The sequence below is a fragment of the Bubalus bubalis genome, chromosome 1, assembly GCF_019923935.1.
Source record: "Bubalus bubalis isolate 160015118507 breed Murrah chromosome 1, NDDB_SH_1, whole genome shotgun sequence".
NCBI lineage: Eukaryota > Metazoa > Chordata > Mammalia > Artiodactyla > Bovidae > Bubalus > Bubalus bubalis.
In genome coordinates, this window is record NC_059157.1 from 163081913 (window position 1) to 163102480 (window position 20568).

The following is a 20568-nucleotide window of genomic DNA, read 5'->3' on the forward strand; positions in this document are numbered from 1 at the left end:
TCAACAACTGGTTACTCTGGGTCATGGTCAAAAGGTTTAAAAAATACAATATTTCTTTATGCTTGTTCCATGGACCAATTTAATAGAAAAGTAATTATATGCCATTTCATGTTAGCAGAAACATCATTGTAACTAGTAGTCTAATATGCCACCAGGTGGATGTACTATAATGTACCTAATCTTCTCCTACTGCTTGGCATTTAGGTTGCTTCATTATTATAAATAATATAGAAATAAAAAATATATCTGCATAGTTTTTTCTATTTTGAAGATTAGGTTTTCCCAAATAAAATGATTAAAGCATATGACTTAGAAAATGCTCAGAGAGCTCTATGCTTAATGACAGAGGCACAGACCCTATTTTGATGTTATTTGTCCCCAGCCCCACCCTATCTCCAGTCCACATTTTCAAAGATTCCTGTGGGAGTTCAAGTGCAGCTGGCAATGGGCATTTTGGATTTTCTTACTGAGAAAAGTTATCAAGAGGTAAATATAAGCTGATTTATAGCCGACTGGAGCTTTGTTTTTGTTACGCCATCACCTCTCCCAACCTAGGACAAATACTTCCCAAGTTAGGGTTGTGTGCCACTAAGATGACTTTATTTGATGGATATGCATGGCATTAGATGACCTTGAATTAAAACAGAAAACCGAACTCAGGATGTTCTCAATGACTGAAATAGCCTAGAGGGCAGGAGAGAGGAAGGCATCCTGGCTGGTCTGCTCATCTGGCTCTGGAGCCTCCAGTATGCTGGCCTCACTATTGGGCCAGCAGCATCTCTTCCCAGGGCTAAGACTGCTCCAGGCCTGGTGTTTGTACTCAACACAGGGGCCAGTCAACATTCAGAGTAAGAGATGCATTCTCTTTCAGGACCTCTCAAAAGAGAGAAAATCTTTTTTTCTCCCTCAAAGCCTCTAGGGAATTTTCTCCTCCTGTTTCAACAGCACAAATTGGTTCACATGGCCTTTTCCGAACAATTGAAGATTAGCCCTAAGCCTCAGGCCTAGGTCTGTGGCAAGGGGCCAGTGTGCTAAGGGGGTAAAGCAAGACTCTCTCCATTCCCTTGTTAACAAAAAGACAGCAGACCCCGGGATGCCTTTAGGCAAACAAGTGTCTGGCTTGCTTTGAATACCATACGGTGTTTGTTTTTGCTTTTCTTTTTTTCCCCCCATTGCTTTCTCTTGATGGCAAATAGTGCTAATTTTCTGTTTACAGTTGTAATAAGAAATTTTTAAAAAAAAATTATCATTCAGTTGTAAAACAAAATTTAGGAGATGAAGAATTCTATCTGGAGGGAGGAGTCAAAAGCACCACTCTGAGTTGGGGAATGGGAATATCTGAAGAGCAGTCACTGCCTTGAGACTGGGCCACAGTCACTGGGGCCATGCTCAGATCTCGCGATGTTTGGGCCGTTCCACACGGGAACTAGGGGCAGTTTCTCGCGATAGCCTGTGCTGAGGGTTCTGTGAGGCAGTATGTGCTGGTGTGTGTTGGTGTGCTGGTGAACATGAGCACTAGGAAGTGCTGAGGCTGTCACAGCGGTGGATCCTGAGGTACCAAAGCCGCATCCAGAATTCTGCTGTGGGCTCTTCTAAGCCCATTGTTTCTTTTAGATTTGCTGGGGCCTGGGCAATCTCAGTCGGAGAAGGCAGTGGCAATCCACTCCACTACTTTTGCCTGGAAAATCCCATGGATGGAGGAGCCTGGTGGGCTGCAGTCCATGGGGTCGCTAGAGTCGGACACGACTGAGTGACTTCACTTTCACTTTTCACTTTCATGCATTGGAGAAGGACATGGCAACCCACTCCAGTGTTCTTGCCTGGAGAATCCCAGGGACAGAGGAGCCTGGTAGGAGGCCGTCTATGGGGTCGCACAGAGTCGGACACGACTGAAGCGACTTAGCAGCAGCAGCGGCAGCAGGCAATCTCAGAGCCCAAAATTTGGCCTGGCTGGTACTGCGGCCTGAGCCTGTTGGCTTAACAGTAGCAATCGGAGTGGCAGCAGCTGCAGTCTTCATTCAGAATACAAGCCTGGGAGTGGGCACTTGTTTAACACTTGGAAATGAATTGTCTGAGTAGACACACGTGCTAACAAAGCAAAAGACTTTATTGGAAGGAGGTGCTGGAGCAGAGAGCAGCTGGGTAAGGAAACCAGGAGAACTGCTCAGCCAGGACTTGCAATCTCAGGTTTTATGGTAATGGTCACCTTGTTTGGGTCTGTATTCGGTTTGGCTTGGGTCCTTCTGACTTGGGTGCTTGCATCTCTCAGCCAGGATGGATTCCACTGTGAGGCTTTCTGAGCGGTTGGTGGGATGTAATATGGACTGGCGTCTCCTCCTTTGTTTTGGCCTCCCCTGGTGGCTCAGACGGTGAAGCATCTGTCTACAATGCAGGAGACCCGGGTTCGAACCCTGGGTCGGGAAGATCCCCTGGAGAAGGAAATGGCAATCCACTCCACTACTATTGCCTGGAAGATCCCATGGACAGAGGAGCCTGGTAGGCTACAGTCCATGGGGTCGCAAAGAGTCGGACATGACTGAATGACTTCACTTCAAATTCTGCCAGTTAGTTTTCCATGGCAGCACCCTGTTCCTTATTAGAACCTTCTTTTGTGACATGACTTGTGCAAGCGGTTATTGTTGTGCTGGTCAAGGTGGGCTATTTTAGTTAATGGTCCCCTAACACAACAACAAAAAAATCACAGACCAGGTGGCTTACAAGCAACAGATATTTATTTCTCATAGTTCTGGGGTCTGGAAGTGTAAGACGAAGGTGCTAGAAAGGTTGTGTGAGAACTGTCTTCCAAGTTGCAGGCTTCTCTTTGTATCTTTACTTAGTGGGAGGGGCAGGGTAGCTCTCTCGGGCCTCAGTTATAAGGGCATTAATTTCAACCATGAGAACTTGGCATTCATGACCTATTCACCCCCCAAAGGTCCCACCCGCTAATACTATCACATGGGGCACTAGGATTTGAATGTATGTATTTTGGGGAGATATAAACATTTAGATCAGATTAGAACCACGTAGGAGTTTTGATAAAGCAAATTTCTGGGCTCCACCCTCCAAAGATTAGAATGGTCTCCATTGGGGTCTGAGTATCTGTATTCTTTTTAAGAAAAAAAAAAAAATCTTCAAAGACTATTTTAATAGGTTTCCCAGGTGGCGCTAGTGGTAAAGAATCTGCCTGCCAGTGCCAGAAACACAGAAAACAAGAATTTGATCCCTGGGTTGGGAAGATTCCTTGGAGAAGGAAATGGTAACCCACTCCAGTATTGCCTGGAAAATTCTCTGGACAGAGGAAACTGTAGCCTTACAGTCCATGGGATTGCAGAGAGTCAGACATGACTGAGCACACACACACAAAGACTATTTTAAAGTAAGCCAAAGTAAGAACAACTGCTGAGAACTTTGGAGAATCCTTTTGAAACTGGACATTTAGAGGCAACATGGGTCTTGTTTGGTTTGATCTGCTGTCTTCATCCAAGAAATGTCATGTTTATCTTCACTATTAATCCAGTCAAAACGAATATAAAGATATGCAAGGTTGGCCATAAAGCAAAAGGGACAAAAGCTTTATTATAGATGATAAAACACATTTGAAAATACTGCTTTCCAATTAGTGTTCTCACAGTAAATTTGCAAGGATAGTTATAAATGCAAGAAGATATTAATTTTAACTTGTGATGTCTTTAATGTGTGCTTTTAAAAAAAAGTGTACATTAAAGCTTGGAGTGTTTGAAAACCTTTTTTAAAAAGCCAGTGTCCCTTTTGTTATTTTCTTGGTGATATGAAATATTAACTTAATATTTTGAAACTGAACACCTAAGGGTATTCAAGAGAAGGCAATGGCACCCCACTCCAGAATCCTGCCTGGAAAATCCCAAGGATGGAGGAGCCTGGTAGGCTGCGGTCCATGGGGTCGCGAAGAGTCGGACATGACTGACCGACTTCACTTTCACTTTTCACTTTCATGCATTGGAGAAGGAAATGGCAACCCACTCCAGTGTTCTTGCCTGGAGAATCCCAGGGACAGGGGAGCCTGGTGGGCTGCCGTCTATGGGGTCGCACAGAGTCGGACACAACTGAAGCGATTTAGCAGTAGCAGCAGCAGCAAGGGTATTCAGCTTCAAACTTCAGGTGTTCATCTGCTCAAGATTTCAGCCAAGAGTCTGAAGATGAGTATAGTCCCTGAGAGAGCAGAGTTACTACATTTTCAAAATGCAGTCTTTGTCATAGTCATTTGAAAAGTCATATATTTATACTTTGGTGCTTTTCTGCTGCTTTTGGCATTTACAAAATAAAGTACCTCACTCTTCACTAGTCAAAAGTAAGATCAATGTAATTTAGGAGGTTGCTAATCTTCCATAATTCCTCCCTATGAAATTATACTTGTACCTTTGGTCTTCCTTCTGTATCATGAAAGTGTTGACATTTTTAATCTCAACTACTTGTAGCATAAATGAGTGTTAATGAAGGGGCTTTGAGTTCCTATGTAAGAGCTGTTTAAAAATGATTAAAGAAGACAATTTAGATGATAGAAACAAACTACTTAACACTTCATGAAGCAAGAGTCTTCTTTTGCAGACAGCTGGAAGATAGGAACCTTTTATAGGATAAAGACTAAAAAGCAAGAAAGAGAAAAATAGAAACTCTCTGATTGGCAGGTACCACCTAGTCCACCCAGTTTCAGATGAAAAGGCCCAGAGTGGGCTTTGTGTTTGGGAATTGGCTGGATGGATATATTGCATTTCTGGTCAACTGGAGCATTTATAGGGACACAAAAGTTATCTGAGTTTCCATTTGCTGATGTGGCTCACCATCCAGGAGTGTCTCCATAATGGACCTAGAAAGTTACTTCAACAGAACTAAAGGTGAAATGGCAACAAAAGAAGAAACCCAGGCAAAGGACTGAATGAACTTTCTGAAACTCTGAAAGGTGCCTTGTTTGTTAGGGGGATTCCCATAAGGGCCCTGGTTCTAGACCACGAACAAATGATTTATTAAAGAAGGACACCAGATGAAGAGAATGTGCCCACCACTGTTAGCTCCACTTCCCATCCTGATCATATTTCTTTATTTGAAATTCATTTATTCAGCAAATATTTAAGCACCTACATGTGGACATGAGTTGAGCAAACTCTGGGAGATAGGGATGGACAAGGAGGCCTGGTGTGCTGGAGTCCATGAGGTTGCAAAGAGTCGAACACGACTTAGCAGCTGAACAGCAACAACATATATGTGCCATATTCAGGCACTGAAGTAACAAACATGAATATGGAGACCGCCCTTGGAGGCCTAAGTCAGGTTAGAAGGCAAAACCTTTGTCTCTAGCTAGAGAGTTCTTAGGACAGTGAGGCTGACATTCAGTTCCAGAAGGACTAAAATTCTACTGGGGATAGTAACAGGCAAAGAGACTTGAGGCTGGGAGGATAGAAGTCCTTCAGTGGGTGTCAGAGAAATTCTTCTGGCATGCTCTACTGTGTCTGGACTGCCTCTGACGCAGCAGGCAAGACCCTGGCTCAGGTTTTGTTTCCTCTCCTTGCCCTCCTGGTCACCACCGCTTCTCACACCATCCCCCAGCCCACTTTGGCTTAGCTTCACTAAACTACCATCTGCACCTGTGTGTGTGCATGTGTTAGTCACTCAGTCACGTCCAACTCTTTGCAACCCCATGAACTGTAGCCCACCAGTCTCCTCTGTCCGTGGAATTCTCCAGGCAAGAATACTGGAGTGGGTTCCCATTTCCTCCTCCAGAGGATCTTCCCAACACAGGGATCGAACCCAGGTCTCCTGTATTGCAGGCAGATCCTTTACTGTCCGAGCCACCAGGGAAGCCTGAGTCTCTGCACTATCTGGACCTCTGTTCCAGGAGCCCATAACCTTGGTGTGGTCCTCAAATTTTATATCTGTATTAGAAGCCATTAGCATGGAAATGTTATTTAATATTCCAGAATCATATCTGGAAGATCACTTTTTCACTCTTTTGTTCCACATTGAAAAAAAAATTTCACCTAAAATTTTTTCTAAGAATTAAAAAATAAGATAATTTATAACCTAGACCAACTGTATTCTTGATGCAATTGTGTCTTATACCATGATACATTAAAAACACAGGGACATTGAAACTAGCAAATAATGTGACTGTAAAGCATCAAGAATATTCCTACTACAGAGGTACCAGTAAGATGATTTATATGTTACCATCTTTTCAAGTTGTAAAGAAAGTACTTGAACTCTGCATCATTTGAAGTGTGATGGCATATAAACAGGATATTTAATTCCAGAGAAGAATCATGCATTGGCAATGTGATGCTTGTGTTTGTGTATGTGTTTAATAGACTGTTATATTCCAGTTTTGCTTTTTGACAAATATGCATTTAAATGTATGTCTTAACTATATACTTTTTTAACAAATGTTTATTTGCTACTCACCAAAGACAATATCCTTTGAAACCCAGCCCAGAAAGCGACAGCTTAGAGAGACTGAGTGAGGTCTGATACATTCTGCCTTTAACTTAGTTTGTGTGCGTGTGTGTGTGTGTGTTCAATCAGTACTGATGACTTTATGGCAAGATTTGTGGACAGAGAAAAACAAGGAGACGTTCAGGTAAACCAAACTATTATCTGTCAAATTATCTTTTTCTTTTCTAAAAAAAAAAAAAATATATATATATATATATATATATATATATATATATATATATATATAACATCAGAGATTAGAGCCCCAACAAAACAATTTTTTCCCTTTCTACTTAAAAGCACTCTTGCCTCATTGATGTTTAATGCTTAAAATGATCACAAGGCATGCCTTTGTTTGCATCCATGTAAGCTGCCTTCCTTTAAGTTCAATGTTATAGCCCTGGAGGGCAATTCATTTACTTAGTTGCTTTTGGTCAGAATGGTTCCTGGGCCCTTTAGAAGGATATTGATCATTCAACCACTAAACTATTTGCAGAAAAGCAGATGAAACCACTTCATGTCTTTCATAAAAATACTTTCAATGATAGTTGAAAGAGTTTTATTTACACCTGTCAATGCTGCCTTTTATGTCTATGTTTTACTTTCTGCAGAATTTATCTTCACTCCATCATATATTTAAATAAAGCATAGGTCACTGTGATTATAGTAAAACTCACAAGGCAATGTGGGACTCCCATGGGACAATTTCGGTTGCTTTTTTAGGGGGTCATTAGAGCCATTCCCAAATAGTCCAGTTCCCCCTCCTTCCCAACTCACCATAGGATTGCACTTCCCTGTCACAGGAGTTGGGAGTGGTCAGGAGACTTGCTCTGATGCAGAGATGGGTGTGGAAGTTGTGTGTGTCACTTCTAGACAGAAGGTTTAAGAGCTAGCCTGCCCCTTTACACATCTCTCACCGCACTGGCATCATAACCAGTCTTGATCCAGAACTGGCTTTCCTTTCAGCCTGAGTTCCAGAGGACATGAAGAGGTGGAACAAAGCTCCTGCTGACATTTGATAGACATGTGGCATCATTATAAACCTGAGCTGTTTTAAACTATCAAGATTTGGGGGCTGCTTGTTATGGGAGCATAACCTATGCTTTCCTATTTCATCTCTTTTTTTTTTTTTTAAGTCTCAAGGAGAAATTATCTTGTAAGTGCCAATTAAAAGGGAATTTTGTTTCAGGGTCACAATAACCAAATGAGAGCATTAGCTCTTATCTAAATGGAGCAAATTAATTAAAGTTCTGCATTTATATAATGAGCTGGTTGCTTCTCCCTCTCAGAAATAGTTTCATTCTTAAATAGAAGGAGAAATCATGGAAGCTTTTGGACCACAGACTGTCATTGCCACTTTTATTTTGAAAATTTTTTCCTTGTCATTTTATTACTAAAGAACACATGTCCCTGAGTAAGTCACTTCATTTTTCTAAACCTCAGTTTGCCTGCTATTGGAGGAGACTCACTGGTTCTCCCTGCAGCATCTCACAGCAGTAACATTCTGTGCTTAATGCACAGTTCATAGAAATCAGTAGGAAAATTAAGTGCAAACTAGAACTCATCTTTTAGCTCTTCTAGTTTCTGAAAAGTGTTATTAAAACTTGAAGTAATTCTGTGAGACTATATCCTCCCTGAGAGAGAGGCCTAAAGTGAAAGAAAGGATTTTCAAAGAAACGAAAATGTTAGAAAATTTGGGGTTTTTTATTTTGTCTGATTCTCAGTATATGTTTGATTGAAGTGTAATCTATAATACATCTGGGGAAAATGTAGATGTTTAATCTACATCTTCATAAGTGAAGAGCTCAGTGAATTTTCACAAAGTATACACACTTTTTAAGTTGAAATATGGCTCAGTGGTGGAGAAGGCAATGGCAGCCCACTCCAGTACTCCTGCCTGGAAAATCCCATGGACAGAGGAGCCTGGTGGGCTGCAGTCCATGGGGTCACTGAAGGTCGGACACGACTGAGCGACTTCACTTTCACTTTTGACTTTCATGCATTGGAGAAGGAAATGGCAACCCAGTCCAGTGTTCTTGTCTGGAGAATCCCAGGGATGGGGGAGCCTGGTGAGCTTCTGTCTATGGGGTCACACAGAGTCGGACACGACTGAAGCGACTTAGCATTGTTGAAATGTCATGTAACACTAAAGAAGGGCATGAAATATTTTTGGTTAAACTGGTTTTTGGAAATTTTTATGTTGGATTAAACTGATTAAGTTATATTTTAGTGGCCTTTGGAAAAGTTTTTTACAGTAACTTAAGATTATTTATATCTAAACAATAAAACTTTAAGATCCTATCAAAGATCAAAGAATTTTACTAATGTTCAATTCACAGGAATGCTGTGCTTCAAAAACATTGATGTAAGTTTAAATCTCAAGTCAAACAATTTTTATTAGCATATATTTTGTGACTGCATTGAATCTTTAACAAAGAGTACAAAGTAATCAAAGAATCAAATGTTACTGTGTGTATCCTAAGAAGGGGGAGAATGAAATGATTTAACTTTTTGTGTATTAGTAGTATCTAGCTTTTTGGAGCAGAGAAGGCAGTGGCACCCCACTCCAGTACTCTTGCCTGGAGAGTCCCATGGACAGAGGAGCCTAGTGGGCTGCAGTCCATGGGGTCGCTGAGAGTCGGACACAACTGAGTGACTTCACTTTCACTTTTCACTAACATGCATTGGAGAAGGAAATGGCAGCCCACTCCAGTGTTCTTGCCTGGAGAATCCCAGGGACGGGGGAGCCTGGTGGGCTTCCGTCTATGGGGTCGCACAGAGTCGGACACGACTGAAGCGACTTAGCAGCAGCAGCATGGCTCAGTGGTAAAGAGTCCACTTGCCAATGCAGGAGACACAGGAGATGTGGGTTTGATCTCTGAGATGGGAAGATCCCCTGGAGGAGGGCATGGCAGCTCACTCCAATATTCCATAGGATTGAACAGACTCTGACACAACTGAAGCAACTGAGCTCAAAGCTCAAAAAAAAAAAAGTTAATTTGCAATGTTGTGTTAGTTTCAAGTATACGGCAAATTGATTCAGTTATACATATACATTTGTTGTTGTTGTTGTTTCATCACTAAGTCATGTCAGACTCTTGTGACCCCATGAACTGCGGCCTGCCTGGCTCCACTGTCCATGGCATTTCCCATGCAAGAATACTGAAGGGGGTTGCCATTTAGTTTTTCAGGAGATCTTCCCAACCGCTGAGGGATCAAACCTGTCTCTCCTGCATTGGCAGGAGGGATTCTTTTACCACTGAGCCACCAGGAAAGCTTATATAGATATTTACACACATACATACACACGTACACACACATATATATTATATATCATATATATAATCTTTAAGATTATAATCTTATATAATAATTGGCTTCCCTGGTAGCTCAGCTGGTAAAGAATCTGCCTGCAATGCAGAAGACCCCAGTTTGATTCCTGGGTCGGGAAGATCCCCTGGAGAAGGGATAGGCTACCCACTCCAGTATTCATGGGCTTCCTTGGTGGCTCAGATTGTTAAGAATCTGCCTGCAATGGAGGAGACATGGGTTCTCTCCCTGGGTTGGGAAGATCCCCTAGAGAAGGACATGGCAACCCACTCCAGTATTCTTACCTGGAGAATCCTCATGAACAGAGGAGCTTGGCAGGCTACAGTGCAAGTGGTCACAAAAAGTCAGACATGACTGAGTGCTTAAGCACAGCACATACATATAATCTTTTTCAGATTCTTACCCATTGTAGGTTATTACAAGATAGTGTGTATAATTCCCTGTGCTATACAGTAGGTTCTTGTTGCTTATATGTTTTATTTGTAGTAGTGTGTATATGTTAATCTTAAACTCCTAATTTATCCCTCTTCTCCATCTTTCCCCTTTAGTAACCATAAGTTTGTTTTTGAAATCTGTTTCTGCTTTGTAAATAAGTACCTTTGCGTCATTTTTTAGATTGCATGTATAAGTGGTATCATGTGATACTTCATGGAGTATGATAATCTCTAGGTCCTTCTATGTTGCTGCACATGGCATTGCTTCACTCTTTTTTATGGCTGGGTAATACTCCATTGTATATATGTATCACACCTTCTTTATCAAATCATCCATCTATGGACGTTTAGGTTGCGTCCATGTCTTTGCAATTATAAATAGTGCTGCTGTAAATATAGGGATGCATGTATCTTTTCAAATTAGAATTTTCATCTTTTACAGATATATGCCAAAGAGTGGGATTGCTGGATTATATTATATTTTTAGTTTCTTAAAGAACCTCCATTGCTATTCTTCACAAAGCCAACACACTCTTAAAATCAGCTCCCCAGAAATCCTCCCTGTCACTCCTGCCTGACACAGGGTTCCACCCTCCTGACTTTGACTAGGCTCACTTCTAACAGCAGAGATTAGTCTTGCTGCTTTTTAATGTCAATGAAGAGCACCACAGGTACTCTCTTGTGCTTCACCTCTTAAATGGTAGATTCATTTGTGTTTTTGCGTGTGGTTGCAGTCTGTTCTCATTGCTCTGTCATGTTCTATTGTATGCATTTACTACAGTCTATCCATTCCAGTGTGATGGACACTTGGGATGTTTCCAGGTCTGGGCTAGTATTAATAGTGAATATTTTAATGGTTCAGGAGGTAGACATCTTTAGGCCTAAGTTAGAGGATCTAGCTCTGTTGCAGAAGATTGTATTTTGGAGCATCTCACTGTGGATGGAGGGGAGTAAGCCATTCTGAAGTCCTAGGTAGGAGAAGGGAGAGAAGGAGGGAGGGAGAGGGCGGAGGTTCCTTGGAGCTAGAGGACTGAGTGCTGCTGAGTTCTGCTGTTCCCAGCCAGAATGCCACATCCCTTTAGTTTAATCCTTTGAACCCTCAGGCAGTAACATCATGTGGAATTCCCTAAAAAGCGTTTTCTGGAGCAGCATTGTTGTGTCAAAGCAGGAAGTCAGCAAAAAAATGGTAGATGCTTAGAAGGAAAATGTTTTTTCTAGACTTGCTATTCAAAACTGAAGGAATCCTGTAAACACAGTATGTCAAATACCAAATAAAATACATTAAAATTCATAAGGGAGAGGGAGAATATGAGCAATTGCTAATCACCTGATTCCCTTTTTGGTGGATCTTGAAACTTACAGTTTCCCTGATGCCACTCTCAATCCAATTTGGGGTGTGTAATCATAGTAAAAATGGTAAGAGATCCTTAAGTATGACTTTTTCTTTGTTTTCTCTATAAAAATATGAAATTATGAGAGAATAAATAAAAGGCAACATACCAATAAGCTTGTCAGTTCAAATATCATACTTGTTTTCATTCCTGAAACTTGGGGCTTTTCTTGACCTCCTGGAATGCAAACTCCTTCTGCCACCAAATGCATTCCATTTCACCCTGAATTGCCAGCTCCTCTCTTTGGTCATGTTTTCTTCATGCATGTTTTGGTAAATTGACCCACTAGCTATTGGTCCAAAGAAAGCAATAGTTTAGTTAAATTAATGTAGCTTATTGAGTACTTTGTGTACCTTCTCTCTAATCCTTCCTGTAATTTTGAACATTATGATCTCTGTTTTGCAGAGGAGAGAATTGAGGCTCAGTGAGATTAAGACTTGTGGCTTAAAAGGTACAAGGTCAGTATTTGGACATGAATCTGTTCTTGACCTCCATCTTTCCATTGGAGGTATGTCTTGCTGAGACTTATATTCTCAACCCAAAGTTGCAGAGATTTAACAAATTGTGTGTGGTGATCTTAGAACGCTCATTTTTATCTGAAGGCTATTTTGTCCTGCACAGGAAATTTGGCAATGTCTGGACAAACAGAGGGAGGGGAATACTACTAGCATCTAGTGGGTGGAGGCCAAGAATACTGCTAAACATCTTTCAATGTGTAGGACAGCCCGACCACAAAGAATTCAGTGGAGTTCAGTCACTCAGTCATGTCCGACTCTGCGACCCCACAGACTGCAGCACGCCAGGCCTCCCCATCCATCACCAACTCTCGGAGTTTACTCAAACTCATGTCCATTGAGTCAGTGATGCCATCCAACCATCTCATCCTCTGGCATCCCCTTCTCCTCACACCTTCAATATTTTGCAGCATCAGGGTCTTTTCAAATGAGTCAGTTCTTCGCATTAGGTGGCCAGAGTATTGGAGTTTCAGTTTCAGCTTCAGTCCTTGCATTGGATATTCAGGACTGATTTCCTTTAGGATGGACTGGTTGGATCTCCTTGCAGTCTAAGGGATTCTCAGGAGTCTTCTCCAACACCACAGTTCAAAAGCATCAATTCTTTGGCACGCAGCTTTCTTTATAGTCCAACTCTCACATCCATACATGACCACTGGAAAAACCATAGCTTTGACTAGACAGACCTTTGCATTACCTTGGCAAAGTAATGTCTCTGCTTTTTAATATGCTGTCTAGGTTGGTCATAACTTTTCTTCCAAGGAGCAAGTGTCTTTTAACTTCATGGCTGCAGTCAGCATCTGCAGTGATATTGGAGCCCAAATTATCTGGCTCCAAATATATTTGCCATCCAGGTTTTTGTGCATCATAATGTGTTTATTAACCTTAAAAAGAAGAAGGAAATGGCAACCCACTCCAGTATTCTTGCCTGGGAAATTCCATGGACAGAGGAGCCTGGCAGGCTACAGTCAGTGAGGTCCCAAAGAGTCAGACACGACTAAGCAACTGAACACACAAGCTTAAAAGAGTGATAAATTGCATTTGAAGGGAGCAAAGAGGGATAGTTGAATATATCAATACATTAAGAATCAGAATATCTGTGTTCTGGTCCCAGGTCCTCTGTTAGGTAGCCTCATAACTTTTTGAAAATAGACTCTCTAAACCTCAGTTACCCTGTGAGTAAATGGTGAAAATAGTATCTGTCTTATCAATTTATTAATCCATCAGATTTTTTATTTATTACCCACCATGTCTCAGACTGTGTTAGACACTGAGTATGTAGCAGGGAAGGGCTACCCTGGTGGCTCAGTGGTAAAGAATCTGCCTGCAATGTGGGAGATGTGGGTTCGATCCCTGGGTTGGAAAGATCCTATGAAGGAGGGCTTGGCATGAATATTCCAGTATTCTTGCCTGGAGTTATCTCATGGACAGAGGAGTCTGGCAGGCTATAGTCCATGGGGTTGCAAAGAGTTGCACAAAACTGAAGTGACTGAGCATGCAAGCATGCAGCAGGGAACAAAATGGGCACCAACCCTACCTTCACATAACTTAGTGGGAAACAGAGATAAGAACTATGAGATAATCTGGTAACCTAGAGATGGGATACATAATCTAGTCCTAGGCAGTGAGAGAAGTAAGAGGTAAACTGATAACTAGAGAACACGAAGGTAGGCAAGCAAAAAATAAGGGAAGAAAGTAGAGAGTTCCATGTTTGCAAAAGCCCAGAAGCGAGAAAATACATGGGGTAATAAAAAACCTGAGAAATGTCCAGTATGACTGAGTACAGCATTCAAAGGGAAGAAAGAGGCATGCCTGGGGAGGGAATTCCTGCTCAGTTCTTGGAAGATTTCATGGGCCGGGGTAAGGAATAGAAATTTCAGCCTGGGGCAGAGAGGGAAAAATGAAAGGTTTTAAAAGCAAGGGGGTGACATAGTTAGACTTGAGTTTTAGGAAGATCATTCAGATTGCAGGAGGAAAATGGGTTCTAATTATGCTTGTGAACAGGAGACCGGGTGGAGCTTGCTGCTGCTGTCCCAGCGCAGATCATGGTGGCCTCAACTGGGGTAGAGGCAACAGGATTGACAGACATGAATACATTTAAGAAAAGATCAACCAATTCCTGCTACTGAGGGCTTGATGAGATATCCTTGTCGTAGAGCACCAAAGTTCCCAGAATGAGGCATGACTGTCACTGCTGTCTAGAATCCAGAAATATTGATTGGATTCTATGAGGAACTGTATCTTTGTCTCATTAATGTGAAGCCTTTGTGGTATGTTATCAGCAGGGCGTAGGTCATATGTCTGCACTCAGACTGCAAGGGATTTTGGGAAAGTATGTATCTGGCTTCCCCCTGGGGAGAATGCCCTAAAGTTAGGAAGGATGTTTAAGAAAGACAAATACTCCCTACAGTACCAATGGAATGTGATTTGTTAGAACCTATTTAAAAGCAAATCTGAAAATATCTTTCAAATTAAAAACATTCTTCCTCTTACAAGCCCCATTTCTCAGAATCTATTCCATAGAAGTAAAATTACCCATACGTAGAGAATATATGCATAGAGATATTATAGGAGCAACAATTCTGGCTATTCTTAGTGGCAAAATTTTTGTAACAAAGTGAGTTAGAGCTAAACCAATTGGGACTGGGATTCTATGAAAGGCTGAGAGATGTGCTAGGACACCTCAAATAGTAACCTGTCATATTTCACAAAAATCTGATTCATACCATCTTCCGGGGAATGAGAGGAGGAGGGTTTTGTTTTTTTTCCCCTGACTGACTCGCTCCTCCTCCTTCAACAGCCCTGTCAGACCAAATCACTGAATATTTTGCTCATATTTGCTCTGAGCTTCACTCAGGAAGTGACCACCAATAACAGGAAAGGTACTGAGTTTTAGTTTATGCAGCTTCCCCCAGAGCTCTCACACCTGCTCTTGGGTTCACCGTACATCACCCTTGGGCCAAGAAATTCTTTGTGACCTGTCCTGCAGGAAACAAGGTCTTCATGGAGAAGCCCCTGAAGTAATCCCTGGATCTGAGCTGAAACTCTTCTGCCTACAGTTCCTTGTCTCTCTGGGTAACAGCTTGGTTGTAACAGCTTTGTGGTCTTACTCTTCTTGGGCAGCTGTAACAAAATACCAAAGACTGGCTGGCTTAACAGAGATTTATTTTCTCAGAGCTCTGCAGCTTTCAGACCAAGGACCCAGCAGATTCAGTTTCCTGTGAGGGCTCTCTCCAAGCCAGGGAGATGGCCACCCCTCCCTGCATCCTCACCTGGTTAAGAGAGGGAGCTCTAGTGTCTCTTTCTCTTCTGATAAGGACAGTGATTCCAGCACAGGGGCTCCACCATCATGACCTCAGCTAAACTTCCTAAAGGTCCCATCTTCAAATACCATCACATGGGGAGTTAGGACTTCTGCATATAAATTTTGGAGGGACGCAAACATTCCCTTCCTAGCATGGCTTCTGAATGTAGTCATCAAGAACACAAACTTTGAGGTCAGACTAAGTCCTGGTTCTGCCACTTACCTGCCATATGAACTTGAGCAAGTTAGTTAGCCTTTCTGTGCTCCAGTCTCATCTATAAAATTGGTTAGGAACAGTATATCCGTTTCATAAGGCTGTTACGAGGATGAGTTGGTTAACATATTTATATGTATATTACATATAGCACATGTAATGAGGCTTCCCTAGTGACTCAGATGGTAAAGAATCTGCCTGCAAAGCAGGAGATGCAGGTTCAATCCATGGGTTGAGAAGATCCCCTGGAGAAGGGAATGGCAACTCGCTCCAGTATTCTTGCCTGGAAAATTCCATTGACAGAGGAGCTTGGCATGCTACAGTCGATGGGGCCACAGAGTTGGACATGACTGAGCAACTAACACTTTCAGTATGGCTGTAGAGGAGTGCCTTAAATGTACAAAGATCAAAAATGTGTTTTTCATCATTCACTTCTCAATGTATATTAAATTAGTATCTTCCCCCAAGTACTTAACCTGGTTGAAGTACTCTAGCAGCTTTCTTTCTCTCCCAACCTCTGGTTGATCCTTTTGTTTAAAAAACAAAGTTGTATTTATTATTAATACACAAGCAATATTATAGTAATGGTGATTCATAAAAGACACATGGCTAAACTTCTTGAGGGTGGGAGAGGAAAGGAGGAATTTCAGTTCTCTAGATCCATCCCTGAACTGGAGGATGTTCTACTACCCCAATACTTTCTGTACTTGCAATGTTGCTATTTTCCATTTTCTAAAGCTCTATTTAACCATTGTAATTTGCGGCTTTCTTCAAAGCTAAGTATAGAACAAAACATAATAATGCAAACTGGCTCCTGCTGAGCTGAAATGAGTAGTGTTCTCTCCCCAAATTCTCTTGTGAGCTTTAATAACTTCTTGAATCCCTCTGTTATTTTCCAATATTGTATACCTGTTCCAGAAGTGCTCATTTTGTCTTTCCTAAACTGGCTTTCCTCTGCTGGAAAAATGATTCTGCTCCTGTCCTCTTACCACACCTCTCTTTCTTGGTTTGCAGCTCGCATTCTGGGGTTATAACCAATTTAGCAGTTGTTGATCATGGTAAGAAGCTATAATTGAGTCAGCACTGGAGATGGAATGACTTGTCAGAACATTTCATTTGCGAGAAACCACTTCTAGGACCCAGAGAATGAGCAGGACCATCCATATGCATTATACTTGCTTGGGAAGTAGTAGAGGGGATTTCAAGATGGAGTTAGCTTGGGTTATATTCCTTGACTCTGTGGCATACTCTTCCTTTTTTTGTCTGTTTTAAAATTTAAGATTATCCTCTAACAGAGGCAGAAAAGTTCCCTGTCTGGGTTGAGGCCTGGACACTACGTTTAGACTGTAAGCTCTCAGAAAGAGCAAAATATTAATGCTCAGCTTGTCATGGGAACTCAGAAAACATTAATTCAAATCTACAGGCAGAAAGAAAGTGCTGTGCTTAAAGAGACATGTGTTGGTTAGTGGTGACCTTATGGCTGCTTTTATAAATAATGGGTAGCTATGTTTGTTTCTATATTCAGATTCCTACGAAAAGGAGAATGTTTGGACTTTAAAAAGTACCAGGGTAAAAACAGTAAGGAACTGGAGCTGAAGTTTAGAATGAAAGGGCCAAGAGAGAACTGCCTCCTTGCTGGAATGTGAGGGGCTCCAGAGTACTTTCTGGGAAAGGCTGAGATACTCTTCTATCCACATTCCCTCTGGCCTCAGTTGCCTACAGTTCCGTGAGAGGTCTGTGGTCTTCAGCAGCCCCATGCCCTTGTTTGCTCTACCTGAAGCATCTCTTCCCACAGGCGCACTCACTACCCCCACCCAGACCCCATTCAATGGTGCCAAGTCTTCTCCCAGCCAGGCTTAAATCCCCTCCTCCTCTGCATTCCCATTGCTCTCTGTTCATGCCTCTAGTACTTAACACACTCCAGTGTCCATACTTCTTTTAAAATCAGACCTAGAGTAATGGATTTAAGGAGAATAATTTATTTGGGAAGAGATCTTAGGAAGCACTGTGAGGGAGTAGGAAGTGGGACCAAGAAAGGAGAAAAGCGAATAAAAGGTGTTTTAATGGGCAGGTTATTGCTGTGAGCATCTGGCCTCAGTTCCACTGGGGACCTCCTGAGAGACTGAGTGACATGGGCTCAAAAAGTTTCCTACTGAAGGCCAAGGAACTGCCACTCTCATTGGATGAAAATTGTCCTGGAGGTGTTATTTCTCTGACAATTCCAGTCTGCCTCCAAGGTGCTGAGCTACTCCGAGGTTAAAGAGTGCCTTTACGTGGAGAGATGCCATAACTCCTGGTGGAACTATCCAGAGTGAAAGAAGGGGGACGCTGAGGGGATATAGACTTGGCAAGGACAGCCTGCTACAATGATTGACAGTTGTGTAAGATTTTGGAAGGCAGGATATGAACTGCACTCATCTTTATACACCCAAAATATCCAACATGCAGCCTTGTACCTAGTCGGTGCTTACTTACTGTTAAATAAATGAGGTTAATTAACATAAAACATATCTAATGAACCAATGATGCATTCGACTAATATATAGAGAAATACTGACTGTGCACCAGAGTAATCAGTCAGGCCTTGTCCCTGCTCTTGGTGGAGCTGACAGTCTCACAGAAATGACAGACAACAAACAATTACAGTGAGGTTGATGAGTATATTGACTGACATCATCAGTGTACTTATCACTCATTGGTACCCCCTCTCACTGGTATCACCCATTGGTACAAAACCTATCATTTGAATCTCAGCAGGTTAGATTTTTATCTTCTAAGTTTATTTTTCAGATAGAGAGTAGGAACAGAGATTAACTTTAATGAAGTTATTTCAGTGTGATTTCACATTCTGGATTGATAGACTTGGATTAGGATTTTAAACAGACATAAAAGAACATGATAAATGGAAATGTAGAAATACAACTTCCTGATTCCTTTCTGGTTTTTACTTGAAAACTGATCTGTTAAAATAGCTAAGTAGATCCTTGATTCAAGAAACCAGAGGAAACAGGGTATTTTCTTGCCTTGTCTGGTAAGTAATACTCAGTGAGTGCTGAAAAGAAGCTCAGAAAAGGAAAGAAAAAAGTGTCCCCCAAAGTGGGCTTGTCTGTTTCTATTTCAGTTTGAGATGAGGAGGCTAAACAATATACCAACAGAACTTTTGACCATAGCACTTCAGTTTTCTAGAACTTTAAAAAATAATGCCTTTCAGTTTCCAATCTGGTGTGTAAGGGACTTGGTGTTTACTCAAATGAATTAAAAACTTATGTGCACAGATGTGTATGGCAGCTTAATTCATAACTGCCCAGACTTGGAAGCAGCCAAGGTGTCTGAAGGTAGGTGAATGGATACACAACTGTGGTACCTTCAGATTATGGAATATTATTCAATGCTAAAATGAAATGAGCTATCAAGTTATGAGATGACCCAGAGGAAACAAACAAATACTGCTCCATGAAAGAAGCTGATCTGAAAAGGCTTTATATTCTGTGACTTCAATGATATGATTTTCTGGGAAAGGTAAAACTATGGAGACAATATAAGAAAAAAGTCAGTGGTTTTCAGGGGTTGTGAGGAAGGCAGAGATGATAGGAAGAGCACAGAGGATTTTTAGGGGACTAAAACTATTCTGTATGATATTACAATGGTGGAGTTAAATACATGTCATTAAAAATGTGTCAAATCCCATAGAATGTAACATCACAAGTGAACTGTAATGCAAACTATGGATTTAAGGTGAAATGCACTCAATATGCCAGCAAATTTGGAAAACTCAGCAGTGGCCACAGGACTGGAAAAGGTCAGTTTTCATTCCAATCCCAAAGAAAGGCAATGCCAAAGAATGCGCAAACTACTGCACAATTGCACTCATCTCACACGCTAGGAAAGTAATGCTCAAATTCTCCAAGCAGGCTTCAGCAATACATGAACCGTGAACTTCCAGATGTTCAAGCTGGTTTTAGAAAAGGCAGAGGAACCAGAGATCAAATTGCCAACATCCACTGGATCATGGAAAAAGCAAGAGAGTTCCAGAAAAACATCTATTTCTGCTTTATTGACAATGCCAAAACCTTTGACTGTGTGGATCACAATAAATTGTGGAAAATTCTGAAAGAGATGGGAATAGCAAACCACCTGACCTACCTCTTGAGAAACCTATATTCAGGTCAGGAAGCAACAGTTAGAACTGGACATGGAACAACAGACTGGTTCCAAATAGGAACAGGAGTCCATCAAGGCTGTATATTGTCACCCTGCTTATTTAACTTCTATGCAGAGTACATCATGAGAAACGCTGGGCTAGAAGAAGCACAAGCTGGAATCAAGATTGCTGGGAGAAATCTCAATAACCTCAGATATGCAGATGACACCACCCTTATGGCACAAAGTGAAGAGGAACTAAAAAGCCTCTTGATGAAAGTGAAAGAGGAGAGTTAAAAAGTTGGCCTAAAGCTCAACATTCAGAAAACAAAGATCATGGCATCCGGTCCCATCACTTCATGGGAAATAGATGGGGAAACAGTGGAAACAGTGTCAGACTTTATTTTTCTGGGCTCCAAAATCACTGCAGATGGTGATTGCAGCCATGAAATTAAAAGACGCTTACTCCTTGGAAGGAAAGTTATGACCAACCTAGATAGCATATTCAAAAGCAGCGACATTACTTTGCCAACAAAGGTCCATCTAGTCAAGGCTATAGTTTTTCCAGTGGTCATGTATGGATGTGAGAGTTGGACTGTGAAGAAAGCTGAGCACCAAAGAATTGATGCTTTTGAACTGTGGTGTTGGCAAAGACTCTTGAGAGCCCCTTGGACTGCAAGGAGATCCAACCAGTCCATTCTAAAGGAAATCAGTCCTGGGTGTTCATTGGAAGGACTGATGCTAAAGCTGAAACTCCAGTACTTTGGCCACCTCATGTGAA

General features: G+C 41.6%; 1 long non-coding RNA gene across 2 annotated transcripts in view; it reads left to right on the forward strand.

The window, feature by feature from the left end:
- The first annotated feature begins 1297 nt into the window (after positions 1–1297).
- Positions 1298–20568, forward strand: part of LOC102400130 — a 93709-nt gene continuing 74438 nt past the window's right edge. The window contains exon 1 of one of the 2 annotated variants that reach the window (XR_006552389.2): positions 1298–1554. This is a non-coding gene — a long non-coding RNA (uncharacterized LOC102400130). The remainder of the gene's footprint in view (positions 1555–20568) is intronic. The other variant, XR_006552388.2, reaches the window with a different exon arrangement.